The 16,216-nt window shown below is 36.1% G+C and overlaps 1 pseudogene; it reads right to left on the bottom strand.

Moving 5' to 3' along the window:
• Positions 1-2,276: 2,276 nt before the first annotated feature.
• Positions 2,277-2,396, bottom strand: LOC150098465 (U2 spliceosomal RNA; annotated as a pseudogene).
• Between the last annotated feature and the right edge of the window lie 13,820 nt (positions 2,397-16,216).

Consider the following 16,216-nt stretch of genomic DNA (forward strand, 5'->3'; position numbering starts at 1 on the left):
TATAGTTGGAAAATCCGTGTTTTTCGACTCTTGTTCTATAGTAGCTGTAGACTTCTCTACTGAGGAGAATGTGACTGGTATAATAGCACCTCCCATCCTTTCTGCATGCGTTCTTGATGGGCAGGTGTTAACTTTGTGGTCTTTGGACCCGCATTTGAGGCAAGCCATGAGACAGTTGTCCAGTGAATGACTTGTCGTTAGGCAGTTTTTGCATGTCAGTTTTGGGCAGTTCGCTCCTAGATGGTCGAAGGATCCACATCGGAAGCATTGCTTCTAAACGTCAGGGTAGTTTACCATTACCCTAGCGGATCCGATGTTGACGAAGTTTGGAACCGCTGTTTTCATCTCGAGCGAGATGTTTACTTCCCCCGACTTCCATTGGGGGTTGTCTGCATCGTTTAAGATTTGTATGTTTCGAACAACACCCCATTTCCCAAACACTTCGTGGATTATTTTTTCATCATATTGTATATATTCCAAGGGGAATCTGGAGATTTTGAGCAGTTTGATAATGCTCCCTACCATGAACGGAAAAATTTCCTTTCCGTTACATTGAAAGCCTTTGAGCAACTTGTCCCTAGTCTCGGCTCTCCTAACTACAACTTGGTATCTGCCATTACCGAAAGGAGTGAATCCAAATATCTGGTCCGCACCGACGCAGTCAATCAGGGCTTTAGCCAAAAGTCGGGGTCTCAGATCAGCGTCAGTCTCGATGCCGAGAGTCCGCGTGCGCGGCAAAACATTGGCCATAGCTGGCGAGGGGGGGCCTAGCTATTCCCACCCCCAAGTGTTTATTATTGCCCCGGTCCGGGGTTTAGGAAGATCTGTAAATCTCCGTTAAATATATCGTGATATCGTGAGGCCCGATGGGACTCGTACCGATATCAACGGTTATGAACAGATGCTCAGTTTGTTTGTTTCACGAAAACTACACACTTGATCTAAGTCAAAAGGCCGAGAAGTTATGTATACATGTATATACATGTATACATGTATGTCAACAAGCAGGTTTTTCCATAAAAAAGAGACAATCCCGTACAATAAATGAAACGCCACCAATTCATTTATTTATTATCCCACTATGTTTCTCTAATGTAATGTAAAATTATAACAGCGAATAAAAGGTGCTTAAATATTTTCAATAAATTAGAAATCTTAATCTAATTTAAAATTTTTGAATTTTTCTTAATATATGAATTATTTTATTATTTTATATATAATATCGTTTATTTCATAAAATTCATTACGTATTTCTTTTTATTTAATAATGGTTACAGTCAGGAAAAATTTATCATGCAGTATATTAAATTTTCATATAACATTATAATTAGATATTTATAACTAATAAACAAATCTCCTAATATTAAAGGCGGTGTATTAAAGAATATTAAAGATCCAACATTATTTCAAAGCTAAATGTTTCTAGAATCTATGAAAGTTTCGTAAATTTAACCTGACTGCTTATGAAAATACAATTCTCGCCATGGAGTTGCTGTAGCTTGTACTAATAAAAGGCGAATATACGGGCACTTCGGCAGAAGTCGTCTTCATTGAATTAGTGCAAGCACAGGCAACTCCGATGCCTAGGATTTTATTTTCGTAAGTACTCAAGTCAAATTTACAAAAATTTCATAGAGTCTACAACCATTTGGCTTTGAAGTAATGGTGGATCTTTAATATCCATTATTTCTATATAGATATTTATAAGTTTACGATTACAGTCCTAAATAATTATATATTTTAACTAAATGCATATTTAGTTAAAATATATAATTATAATTTATTTAATTATAATTATATATTTTAACGTAGATTATATATTATATAAATTATATTAGATAAATTAGACGTAGATTATATATTATATAAATTAAATATATAATTATAAAGCGAATTATAATGGGAATCTTGGGATCTTAAGGGTTCTCAGGATGCTCCCAACCATGAAGGGAGAAACTTTCGTTTTCCCACAGTTAAAGCCTTGAAGTAGCTTTTCTCTGGTCTCTATGTTTTTGGTCACCACCTGGTATCTTCCTCCCTCATAGGGGGTAAATCCAAAGATGTTTCCTGCACCGACGCAGTCTATAATTGCTTTCGCCATCGCCCTTGCCGGTATTGTGGCGTCAACCTCAATTCCGAGGGTACGCACACGCGGCAGAATGGAGGGCATGATCAGATGGGGGGGGGGCTAACTATTCCCACCACAAAGTGTTTTATATTGCCCCAGTCCGGGGTTTACTCTATCTGCGCTGATCTGTTAATATCGCGAATGCCTGGTGGAATTCGTGTTCGATGTTAACTTTGCAGCATAGATACTACAATTTGCTCTTAGCCTGTTAAGTAGGTAAGAACAGATACTACATACTTTGATCTTAGCCAAAAGGCCGAGAAGCTATGCTGCATGGATCCCCGAGCCAAGGGAATGAAATGCCAGAAATGGAGAATGAAAAGCAATTACCTTTTCATGAGCGAATATATACGACCATATCTCTTGGAAAAACTCCTTATACGTCCTTATAAGGACTGGCTTAAAAGGGCGAAGTAAGAATGCTTTTCATATTTCCCGTTATCTGTAGAGGACAGTGTAGGGAAAAGGTTATTGAGCTATTAAAGCTCTGATCATGGCACGAGAGCAACAGCAATAGCCTCAGTTACAGCTTCATGGGCGCATTGCTATCCATTACCCTCCAAGGGTATTGGATTGAATCAATCGCCGCATCTCACGGTCGATTGATTCTCTTCTCTTGGAAAAATTTAACATTAAACATTAACATTTCTGGCTAGATGGGTGAAGCAAAATTGCTTTTCATATTCCCCTTTGTCTTTTAATGGTAGGACTTTAAATGGAATGTTTGTGAGCTTTATGCTCGCCCATTGAGGGCAGTGAAGTTAGTTGTGTTCAGCTGAACTTAAGATAGACTTTGGTCTTTTATATTTGTTGATTTCTTCTTCATTATATTCCGAGGCTTCCTTGATTAAAGGGTTTGGGTGGTTACTTGTCTTGGTAAAGAACTTCTCAGCTAGATTTTTGAGAAGGGAAGAGATATAAGGGATATTAACTTCTCTATGGATCTGGGTGTTTCTTATGTACCAGGGGGCATCCAGAATCATCCTCAGGCTCTTATTCTGTAATCTCTGAAGTTTTAGAATGTTTGAATTTGCGGTGTGGCTCCAAGCTGGGGATGCGTAAGTGATAACCGGTCTAATTGCCATCTTGTAGATTGTTAATTTTGTTTGCATATCCAGTTTACTTTTTCTGTTGATCATAGGGAAGAGCTGTGCTAAGACGTTGGATGTCTTAGAGGTAATGTAACTAATATGTTTGCCGAATAGGAGTTTACTATCAAGAATCACTCCAAGATATTTAACTTCAGTCTGCCATGGAATCTTTACTCCCAATAAATAAATATCCTCCATGGTGTGAATTTTCTTTCTAGTGAACAGTATGGCTGAGCTTTTCTGGGGGTTAACTTGGATCCTCCAGTCTGCCATCCATTTTTCTAAGGTGTGTATGCTATTTTGTAATCTTTTAGTTGCCAGTTTTGGGCTCAGTGATCTTGCCATCAGTGCAGTATCATCTGCATATGTTGTTCTTGGGTTCAGAGGGATGTCTGCTACATATATTGAAAACAGTAGAGGTGCCAGAAGAGATCCTTGAGGTACGCCTGCCGAGATCCTGCGTCTGGTCGAAACCGTTTCGCCTACCCTGACCTGCATGTATCTGTCTTTCAGGTAAGAATGTATTACCTTTATTAGCCTGACTGGAAAATTAAATTTTATCAGTTTGTAGAGAAGACCTTGATGCCATACTTTATGAAACGCCTTCTCTGCGTCGATGAAGATGGCAACTGTATTGAGTTTCCAGTTGAAACCTTTAGTGATAATTTCTACCAGCCGGTGCACTTGTTGGGATGTACTATGGGCCCTACGGAAGCCGAACTGTTCATTAGGCAAAATTCCTAACTTATCTGTTTCTGCTTGGAATCTTGAGAGGATCACTTTCTCTGTTATCTTTCCGAGGCAGGATAATAGGCTTATGGGTCTGTAGCTTTCAGGTAGGTGAGCATTTTTTCCTGGCTTCTTCAGTGGCATGATTGTGGCTGTTTTCCATGTAGAAGGGAAATGCTGGAATCTAAAGATGGCATTTGTAATGTTAACGAGATGGACTATGGCCTTTCTTGGAAGTAGTTTTATTATTCTATTAGTTATGCCATCCGGTCCTGGGGCTTTTTTATTGTTTAGATGGGAGATGATATTTATCATTTCTGTTGGATTAGTAGGAGTGATAAGTTCTGAGTTGACATTGTTCTGTCTTAAGGTTGACCTAACATGACGATGAATCTTGTATATAAGGTTGATATTTAAATTAGTATACGATGGGTTGCACTGAGATTCTAGATTATCTACTATTGCCTCGGCTTTCTCTTCATCTTTGTGAACTGTTCCTTTCTTGGTTTGGATAGGGGGTATGAGTTGTTTTTTGGTGCGGATTGCTTTTAAGAATTTCCATACAGAATGATCATCAATGTTAATGTTGGTCAATTTGGTTTCCCATTGTTGGTTTCTGTGTTTTTGAAGAGCTTCTCGGACCTGCCTGTTTAGATTGTTCAATACTTTTTTATCTTGTGGGGCTCTGGTATTGTGGTATCTCTTCCTGGCTCTATTTTTTGCTCTGATTAGATCCATGATTTCTTCAGGAATTCGGTTAGTTGGGTTGAAGGCAGTGGATTGTCTGACTGATTCAATTGCTTTCTGAATTTGTATAGTTAAGTTATTTGTTGCTGTGTCAATCTCTTCCTTTTTACTGATATTGGGTACCGGACCAATATGATCAGGAAGAACCTTGGCTAACTTGTCCCATGGTATGAATGTGTGCAGAGGAGAGAATTGATCTGATGAACCTAGATTAAGCACTATTGGACTGTGGTCAGAAGATAATTCGTTGACTGATTCCAATTTGTATTGGTATCTTAAATTTTTAAAGATGACAATGTCCAGCACATCCGAGCCACCCGAAGGGCTGAAATGGGTGGGCTCAGTAGGGCCGGTCACTACAATAGAGTTGAGCATTGCATAGTTGAAAAGTGTGTGACCTATGGTATTAGTAGATGAGCTGTACCAAGATGTGTGTTTTGAGTTGAAATCTCCTGCTATTATTATGGAGTCATTTGGACTAAGTATGGAGTCCAGATCTGTTGTCACTTGGAAAAATTATATTAGGTAATAACTTAAATATTTCTCTCATGTTTGAAAATTTATGCTGTATTTTGCTACTTTTATTAGTTTTATAAAATTTTGCAAAAAATTCAATTGCTTTTAGTAGAGTTTAATAGGATTCAATTCTCTTATAATCTCTTTATTTTAATTTATACTAGCATTATGGTTTTATGATTTTTTTCCAGATATCTCTATAATCTGAAATGTATGATTTATGACAGTCGCTCATATAATTTCAATTATATATTAATAAGTTATACAGTTGTGAATGAATACACGTTATCAATGGTAAGCTATTAAATAACATTAATTTCATTAATGTTATTTGATCTTATTATTATTATTATTATTATTATTATTATTATTATGTGACACCTCCAGGGAGTCCAAAGACTCATCGGGAGAGAATGTGCCAACAGCATCGAACGATTAACTCCTTCCAACTACTAATCGCGCTCAAACTTGCTTAACTTTTTACGAGCTATTAGTAGCAGAGGCTCTACCAATCGACCAACCTTTGATGGCTGTTATTAATTTTAAACAACATTTCATTGATTTGAATGAACATTTAAAACTATGAAACCAAAAGTTTAACAAAAACAACATACGGTAACTAAATCAAATTTACGTTGAATTAATTTTGTTATGTCAATTGGCTTTAGACATATTTAGAAACTTCGTTTATAGACTTGCACTGTTCAAGATCTCTTGGGAATATTGCATATTTTGGGGCTTTCTCTGATCCTCAAAATTGGAAATTATATTCATATGAACAAAATCTAGTGGCACAGTTATATCTCTGAAGTTATATAAAAAATATAGAAAATAATTAAACTGTTGACTGTTCTGGTAAGATGGATAGTTTGGACTTGTTGTCCTTTATCCCTTCGTAGGATTTGCAACGAATTTTCTGTGTTAAGGAACATTACTGGGCACTTGGCTCGACCCTTATGCACTTATTGTTACGAGTGTTTTATTTTTATTCTTTCCGTTTTTAGACAACTTCAAATGCGGATAAACTGCAAGCGTTAAGAAAGGAATCAACTAAAATACCTTTAAAAATCAGGGCACCGTAGTTATTGGAACAACAAATAAGATGCAAACAACCTCTCAAATTAGTTACATGCTTTTTTACTACCGATCTTGTGGCGCCCTGATGCGCAAGTATTTATTTTAATGGTCTGCTCATAATGACGTCATACACTGTCGTATGACGTCACTTATGGTGAAGCAAATAGATTATTTGCAATTTATAGTCATAACTTCCGGCTGTATTTCAAAACAATAAATATTTAATATGAATAATAATTATAATAATATTAATTATTTTTATGTCTTTCTGATTCAGTAAGTTTCTTTCTTTTTTTGTTCTTCTAAGGATTAGAGAATGTGGTGCATAAAATCTAGAAACACATCACATTTATTCATTTCGAAAAAAAAAATCCAATAAATAAAAAATATATATATTATTTATTGGTATTTACCAAACATCATTCTTATTTACGCATGTGTGATAACTGGAGATAAATCAACGCTTAATTTATTAGCCAATCTGTTCTGGACTTTTAGTATATGAATAAAGCACTACTTCTGTACGTTAAGGATGGGACTCACAACAAGTTTTTCCAAAGTGGCAGATAAAGAAAAGAAATTAACATTTTTTTTTCTTATATATAAGAAAAAATAAATAAACATGAGCTGCTCTACAAATCCCGGAGAGAAATGTGTGTAAACTTTATCAAATGGAATTTTTACCGTATGCTGTTTACTGGTAGTTCATATGTAAAATAAAAAATAGGAAACAACAAAACAAATTAATATATTTAGAAGCGTAAAGTCATGCATTTCATGCAGACAAAAAACGCACACATTATATAAGATGACAATATCGATTTCTTCCAATATCTACCTTCGATACACTTGAACAGACCCATGTTAAATATTCGATCGACTCATTTCGGCAGTTCGCTTTTCTCTCAAAACTTTTATGCCATATTTATTTATGCCATATATGGTAGATGGTAAGCGCTGAGTAATAAAACGTAGCAGAACGCTAATGGTGCAGAGGGTGAAGCTTAGCGCTTTTTATATTCACCGTTGTCTCTGTTTCGGAAGCAGTGATGGGAAAGAGTTTGTGAGCATTTTAGCTCACCCTATGGGGGGATGGTGGTTATATATGTCGTTGGGTGTTAGGATGGTTTTTGGTCATTTATGTCAGTGCTTCCCAAACTTCTGGATGTCAGGGCCCCCTTTTCAAAAATTAAAATATTTCACGGGCCCCCTCGAAATATTACATTTTTTGCCTCTTACCGTTTAATTCTGAAGACGATGCGGGCTGTTCTGATAAAATATGAAATACTCTCCTTTTTTTTTTTTTTTTTGAGTCTGTTTCTGCTTCTTCTGATTGTTCGCAGGAATTTTTTTTTTTTATCAGCTACTTATCCATCTCAGGGTTAAATTTTTTAACGTAGAATAGATCAAATAATATCACCACTTACCGATACTGGCACACCACAGACTGATAACATGAAATTAGTGAATATTACCTGAATAAGGGAATCCCCGGACAGGAACATTTTTCTCTTTTGTGACTTTTCTCCCTTTACGGTAATTAAGCCTAACGCGAAACAGACAGCAAAGGCAGGTTATTAAAACGTGCATATGATTGGTGCGGTATTAACAAAAGATCGCGCAACCGAAAGATAAAAGCATAGCTGACAATTGACTTGAAATGCTAACTCTCTTCAACCGAATTCCATATGTGAAACTTCCATAACATTCATTCTATATATACATATATATATTACTTAGTTTTAACACTTTATACGAATTTTAACACGTTCGGTTAAATTTTATTTCTGCCTTGGGAAATCGAACTCACACACATCTAATTAATAACAATAGTTTTTAGTTAGATACTGTGTTTGCCCATGCAACGTATGGTTTTGTTTCAGTCTATACAGCATAGTTTCTGTATGAGGGAACATGTGATTCATTAATTAGTGTGTTTTTATCCCAGTTGTCTCTAATGGCACTATTTGTTGAGAAACATATTGCACAGACTCCTCATACCTTATTCACTGGCATAATAAAAGTACTTGTTTTTATTGCCTCTGCAGTATAGTGGCTGTTAGGGAGGGCGTGTTGTTTACCACTGCAAGCGAGTTACTATCTCCCTGCACGAACTTGTTTAAGCTTTTTTTCATGTGCGAAGTATATGCGAAACTTTTATTGGTAACAGAAAACTAGCTCGGATGACAGTGATAATATAAAACGAGTTTTGATATGTATATAGAGTCAATATCAACAGTCCCTGATTACGAACGCGTGATGAAAGGGACAGGATGATTGGAGTTTCCCTGGAGAGCATTCGAAATAAATTCAATTAACCACTGCTTTGAAATGAAACATATGAATAAGCAATATTTACTAATATTCATTAAGCGAAGAAATACGCAGGAAGCAAAGTTTGTGAACCAACACCAATGTGTGAATTTTTCCAATAAAATATAAAAAAATAACAAAAAACAAATAATAAATAATAAAAGTTAAATACGTTTCATTTAAAATCTACTTAGTCTTAAAACATTTTAAATTTGTTTTCATTATTTCACGGCCCCCCTCAACAAAAACTACGGCCCACAGTTTGGGAAGCGCTGTTTTATGTTTCCAGGTCTTTTTCGTCGTAGGCTTGCTGTATTAGTTGGTTTGGATGCGTAGACGTCATCGTGAAGAATTTTTCCGATAGGGAGGGTAGTAGTGAAGAGATGTGCGGAATATTTGTGTCCCGGTGGATCTGGTCGTGTCGTCTGACGTGCCACAGGGCGTCCAAAATCATTCGTAGACATTTAATTTCTAGTCGTTGTAGTTTGAAGAGTTTGTCTTTGAGGTATAACTCCAAGTTGGGGAGGCGCATGTAATTGTGGGAAGGATCACTGTCTGGTAGAGTAGGCTTGCTTGAGTTTAGCTTGCTGTGTCTGTTGATCAGAGGGTAGAGTTGGGCGATAACTTTGGATACCTTGGTGCACATGTTCTTGATTTGGTATCAATATTATAGCCTCAGTACTTCAGCCCTTTGGTCGAAAAGACCTGGGTTCGATTCCCGTCAGTGACGTGAGGAACCTTTATCTGGTCTCTTTCGACTAAAGGTGAGTTAGCCGATCTCATACGGAGGAAGGGTTTTTTCTCGAGTTTTTCACGGGGCAGGTTTGCCTCTTCCCCCAGAAGAGGCAAACCGGCCCCGTGAACACACATGAATTACAGTCATGAATACGTCTCAGCCATATGCCAGTCCCGATCCGGGATAAAATTGGGAGGAGGGGGGGAGCAATGGTGAACTACCCTGTAAAAATCTCACCAGGAATACAAAGCCACCTACGGCATTTCCAGTTGCTCACAGCGAAAGGAGGTCCCGAATCTTATTAAGGTGTCCTACATGGCTGTTTGTACCCCGCATTGTGGTGTCCGTTGACTTCTTTTCAAGCAGTGTATTTATTGTTTGAATTCCATTTATGAAATTAGGCAATGAATCGTTTGATAAAATCTAGTGAACTATCTGAATAAATGAATTTGCAGTTTCCCGTGATTGCCGATAACAAAATTCGAGGAGTCGTAAGCAAGGTCAGTTTTTTTTTAATAATAATTAACAATAAGTTAAATAGCAGCTAGTTGAAAACTTGCTTCTACTGCATAAATCTTGTAATTATGTATATAATAAAAGTGCTTACTTCTCTCTCTCTCTCTCTCTCTCATAGAAAGAGAGATTACGAAAAGATTGAAATAAGTTAATTTTTTTTTTAATTATTTCAATCTCTTAAATTATTTTAAACTCGTAAACTCATTAAAAGCACTCGTAACTTACAAAATTGCGCGCTTCTGATTTATATTTTTAAACAAAATGAGCAACAAATTTTTATGTTACTTTTAGGAAGTGGCTTTCTCCAATCTGTAATAATAAATAAATAAAATAAAATAAAATTTCCAATTAAGAAACATATTCGCAGACTTTTGAAATAACGCCATAGAATAATTTAAAGAAGGATTGGAATTCAAGTTTTCTAGGTCAGATCACAGCGTTCTTGGATCTTGGATATGACATATTTGGTAGTCATGACATCTTTTGTTAAAAAACTTGGATTCGAGCGTAACACATTTCTAAGGGATTTTCAAGAAAGGTATGTTATTTGAGTTTGTGACTGAAGAATTAGGAAAATGAATGGAATAGAAATAATGCGTTCAGTTCGGTGAGGCACTTCAAAGAAGAAGAAGAAGAAGGTATTCATATTAGAAAACTCCACTCTGTTTCTGAAAGAATGCAACACTGAGGAAGCTCAGCTACTAAAAAACGTTAGTCTGGACGGATTTGCTAAGAAAAAAAAGAAATATTTCAAAAACCTTCTTTTCCTCTTTAAAAACAATAATCTAAATGCTTGTTTAAAAGGAGGGGTGGAGAAAGAAGAAAAGAAAGAAAATGAAATATTTGCATAGTTTGTTAAAATGTTGCCAACATGATTTCACCAATCCTAAAGTTATTCTCAGTCTGGTAATAAATGCAAAATAATAATAATAAGGACGCTAAAATATTTCTACTGTTGATAGAAAGATATTTAGATAGAAACAGATTAATCTGTTTTTCTTTTGTTTGATTTGTATAACATAAAAAATTAAACGGTCATTTGGGTGGGTATAAAGTTATTTATTTCAAATTTATTTATATCAACCACGCTTAATGGGCGGTTGAAGAGAGTTCCATGATTGGTCTCCGGAATGGAACTTTCAGTTTATGTAAAAATAATTAAAAAAAAATAATAAAAAAAAATGTTGTGAGTTCAACGTATCTCATCATTGGCCTGTGGAGTAAGATAGGCAGAGGTTCAGCAGATAGTAGGAGAGGAAATAAAGATAGTAGATGAAAGAGGCCTCAGCTGACTTGTTTTAGCTGTTAACCCCCCCCCCCCAGGGGTGCTTCTAAAACGGTGGTTGATTTTTCGCTTTTGAAAAGGAAAAATCCTGAAAAGGAAAAAAAAAGGAGAGACTAAGCAAATTTAACAAGTGTAAATATATCTGAAATAAAATAAACATAAACATAAACATAAATAAATGGAAGTCAAATTTTTGTAGAGGAATCTTATATTAAGTAAGCTGATGTTAATTAATTAATGGAGTATATAAAGAAATGCTTTAATTTTCATAATTATCTCAAAAAATTGCAACTTCTTTCCAAATTTTCAACAAGTTAATGTTTTCTATATTTTTTTATAATCAAATACTATTATTATTGGTTTAATTGCTCTAAAAATAAGAAAGTGTCTTCTTCCATTACTAGTTGATTTTTAAATGTAATCATTTAGTTTTTGACTTTTCTTTTGAGAGAAATAAACCAAATTACCAACAATGAAGAAAGTCAAACAACAGGGTTAATCATTCAAAAATAATATGAATTCTAATCGTTAATATAATATCTCATGTCATCTTCCGTTTTACCCTCTTTTACCTTGCGGTGTCGAGGGTTTGTTAATCATCGTACCTTAAACCGTTTGCAGGATAAGGTGGTCAGCCCTAAGCCCCGGTGTATCCTCTGTCCGTAGTGCTGAGTTTTCAAGGCCTGCTTTGGGAGATGACAAACCCCAAGATAAACTGAGGGAAAAAACCCTACTGTCCACACCAAAACCGGCTAACTTGGCTATGGCTGAGGGAGATCCTTCAGTTCCTCAGGTCACCAACGGGAATCGAACCTAGGACACTCCTTCCCCAGGTATATGGTTGCGAAGCGCACAACCACTAGGCTAACCACGTGGACATAATATAATATAATATAATAAGCCTCGTCAAAATGACGAAGACAATTTTATTTTTTGATGGATTCTAAGCTAATTGCTCCTTCGAAAAAAAAAAAAAAAAAAAAGGACTTCGGATCAGTTTTGATAACCAGAATGATATCTTGCAATTAAGTTTCAGTTACTAATTCAGAAGGCAAAAGTAGGCTGAAATTTTGTCAAAATCAGCTAACGCCTTTTTATTCCCGTATACGGGAAGTAGGCGAGGCCGTTTAGCCCTATCTAACTTTTGGAGACTGAGTGGGCAGTTCAATCTCCACTGGTACCAATCAGAGATAGATGGCCCAAGGCTATCACTAATTAAGCGGTACGCAGTGAAGAGAGACGGCTCAAATGTGCCGCCATCTCGTGCTCCCTAACCCTAACACAATATATTTTTTAATGTTTGAAATAATGTGGGTTCTACGGTCGATTTTCTTGAGTTTACAGGACGAAACACCTGCTTCCCCGTGCCAGAGATCGACTAACTCGAGAACCGGTCGAAAAAAGGCTTAGAAAAATTTCCTCTAGTCGTCGACTAGACTCGAAACCAAGTCTTCCTTCGTGCGGCCAAGCGCCGTGGTTGGCAAACGCCACATCCACTGAGCTACACAGGTTCTTGCTGAAATTTTGTATTAAATCAAATTTCAAGCAATTAGAAAATTGATCAATATTCAATTAATCGAAAACAATTTACCCATGTAGGAATATTAATATTAATATTAATACAGAAGTAATGAACAAAAATTTATTTTTGGCTCAATGGGTGAAGCAAAAATGCTTTCATATTCCCCGTTATCTGTAAAGAAAATGTACGGATAGGGTAATATAGGGATATAAGCTCTGATTATGGCAGGAGGGTAACAGTAATAGCCGAGCCTCAGTTAAAACTTCATTGGCTACAGCATTGCCATTCATTACCCTACCTGGGTACCCATTTTAGTCGCCTCGTACGACATGCATGGGCTACATTGGGGCTATTCTCATCCTGGCCACCACACGGGGTTCAACAAAAAATACCTCTAATCATGAATATTTAATTAATTAATGTAGAAAATCTCTTTATGGTGTATTGTAATCGGCTTTCGCTGGTTTTGAGAATAATATTTACTATTTCGTTTTAGGGACTGAACAATATTTAATAATTTCTTAAAAATTAAGCACAGAACAAGAAGAAAAAGTTACGTGATGATACGACATACAGAAATCAGGATTTATATCCGAAGATGATGGAGTTGTTATTTTGGAATTAATCGAGAAGCATTTAAGGCTATGAAGGCCAATTTATTATGTCTTTTAATTATTGTGTTCTTTTGACAGCTTATGGGATGGAGAGCCAGAGTTTCTGGGATAAAATCCTTTCCACTTATGTATGATTCCGGTTTATGCGTCACCGCAAAAATCCTTATAAAGATTATTGGCTCTTAGATGGGAATCGGACGTAAGTGTTTTTCGAAACAAAAGGCACCATCGACACAGTTACGGAGACTAATGCTGGCAGAGATTTACAAAGCAGAAATGAGTCCTTGATCAACCACCCATTAAACCCTGTCTCATAAAATTAGTGAGACTCTCTAGATAACAGCCAGAAGATGACTGGAGGAGAGTCATTTCTCTTTGTCCCTTATTCATAGCCACTTTACAAGACTCTTTGAAGACATGAGGTGAACCGAATGGTTTACTAGACGTCTGTGTTCATCAAAAAATTCGTAATAGTCTTCATAAGGTGGTACAACAACTTCTTGAGAAAAATCTGTTCAACTTGTTCTCGTAAAATTACAAAAAAAAGGGTTTGGACAATATCATAACCTATAACGAATTTTAACTTTGTTATTCAAGATGTACACTATGTTGACAAAAGTATCTCGACACCTAGTTCTGGTCAAAAAATGAATGACAGCAACTACCCATTGGGGCATGCATTCACCCAATTTCTAATACGTCGTAACAGGAATATGTTACGACGTATTACAAACAGGAATATGTTACCATTCTTCCGGCAAAGCTACCACCACTGCTGATGATGATGACTGCCGATGTGGATTCGACGATCCAATTCGTCCCAAATATGTTCGATGGGATTCAGGTCTGGATTCGGTGTCGGCCAATCCAACACTCCAACGTTGTTTTGTGGGAACCGTCTCGAACACATATTGCAGTATGGTATGGAGCATCGTAGCACTGAAACGTGCAAGGTCATTGCCGAAGTACTTCCACAGCGCCGGAAGCATGATATTTTCTAGGATGTCCAAGTAGCCATCAGACGTCATGATTTTGGGCATATCCACCAATAGACCAAGCTCAATTCAACTGAAAAACTCGCATACCATTATCAATCCCTCGTCAAACTTGATAGTTGGAATGATGCAATCCTGCTGAAACCATTCCCCAGGTAATCTCTAGATCCAAACACCACCATCAAAGTGAAAGATTTGGAAGAATGATTTGCCTCTCCACAGAACCCTTTTCCAATCAGTGGTTTCCGCATAGGCATGAGACAGCCAATGCCGATCCTCTTCGATTTCCTGCGCATAGTTCGGTGAGATATGGGTCGGGAACAGACTTCATTAAATGCTTCAGTCAATTTCCACATACAGGAAGTTCGGTTTGTCTGTACAAGCCTTCTCGGACGATGCCCATCTCTTTCCTAGGAGATCGTCTTAGGACCACAGTTATGCCTCTTAGACAAGCAAGTGGGTTAACATTGATTAAACTCCCATGATATCTCACCTTTTGAGAAACCAGTCAGCTCTGCTGATTTCGAAATCGATCGTGGCTCCAACCAGACGGGCAAACACACGATAAATCCTTTATCGAACTCCAAAAGATCCTTTGTTTTTCACATTGCGATCAACATTATTGCCTGGAAAACGTGGTAACGCACGTGACCAAGTATTTTGCACATATGTTTGAAGGGGATTGAAAAAAAGGTCCTTTGGTCTCTAGAACAGTGTTGCCAGATTGTGTATTATAGAAGAAACTCTTTAACCCAGCTGCAGTAGTACAGCACTACAGGCTTACAATCTTTCGTCGAGTATTTTGCCTAACAAAACAAATAGCTTATTTTGTATTTGATTTTATTTAAAAATTCCAAATGAAATATTGGATTACTGATACTGAATTGTCACGAAATCTTAGGAAACAATGGCCATACAGGCTATCTTACTTTATGATGAAATGGCAAATACGGCTTAAGAAACAAATGATGAAACGTAAGCTGTACGCCTTAAAATATTGTTCGAGTCATTAGATAGATACAATTATAAATTACTGCTATATAAAGAGAGATGGAGAGGGAATGTGATTATAGAGAACAAAGATCACATTATATATATTATAGCTGCTAAAATAAAAATCAATTATTCAGAACAGGCTTCATCGTAAACAAGAACACTTAAAGCATTATCAGCTGGAATGTGTACATAACGATTCAGATAAAACTTTTCTTGAGTTACAGAATATCTCCGTACCAGTTACAATTGAGAAAAGGATTGCAATGATATTAAAAGTATGGGTTTTTTTAATGATTTAGATAAGATCTATGAGAAGAAGAGTGCTAAAGAGGGGATATTGAAATTCTTATCGGTGATTTGAAAACCGAAGTTAGTGTAAGAGAATAAAGATAGGCAAAGAGGATACATACGGATCAATCATTGGAAAATATAGCTTACGTACGAGTCTAATGCCATCGGCACCAGATTCATCAACTTCGTTTCTTCGTGAAATCGCAAATGGTAGTACAATGTTTAATTATAAAGACATTCATAAATCACCTGGAAATCTCCTGAACGAAGAGACGTTGGATCCTATAGAGGAGCGAATACCGAATACCAAATATTTGAAAAACTATATTTATAAAACTATATTGCAATATAGTTTTATAAATATCGCAATAAAACTATATTGCAATATATGAATATTTAATTTATATATTGCAATGAAGAAATTTAAGAAATAATAATAATTTCATAATAAATTTTATAAACTAAATAATTTTAAAATAACAAGAATTCAAAACATCCAAATCGATGTTTATAAATAACCTGAAAACTCCTACTGAAGTTGATCCCAAAGGATAATTTTTAATTAAGAAATGGTTCAGCTATACTTTGCGTAATTTGAAAAATGAAAGGAGGAAAGAAAGAAAAAAAAAGATTAATTCTTCATGAAGACTTAAATTTTTC

This window comes from Typopeltis vanoorti, chromosome 15 (assembly GCF_054136105.1).
Source record: "Typopeltis vanoorti isolate ZY-2024b chromosome 15, IOZ_Tvanoo_1.0, whole genome shotgun sequence".
Lineage (NCBI taxonomy): Eukaryota > Metazoa > Arthropoda > Arachnida > Uropygi > Thelyphonidae > Typopeltis > Typopeltis vanoorti.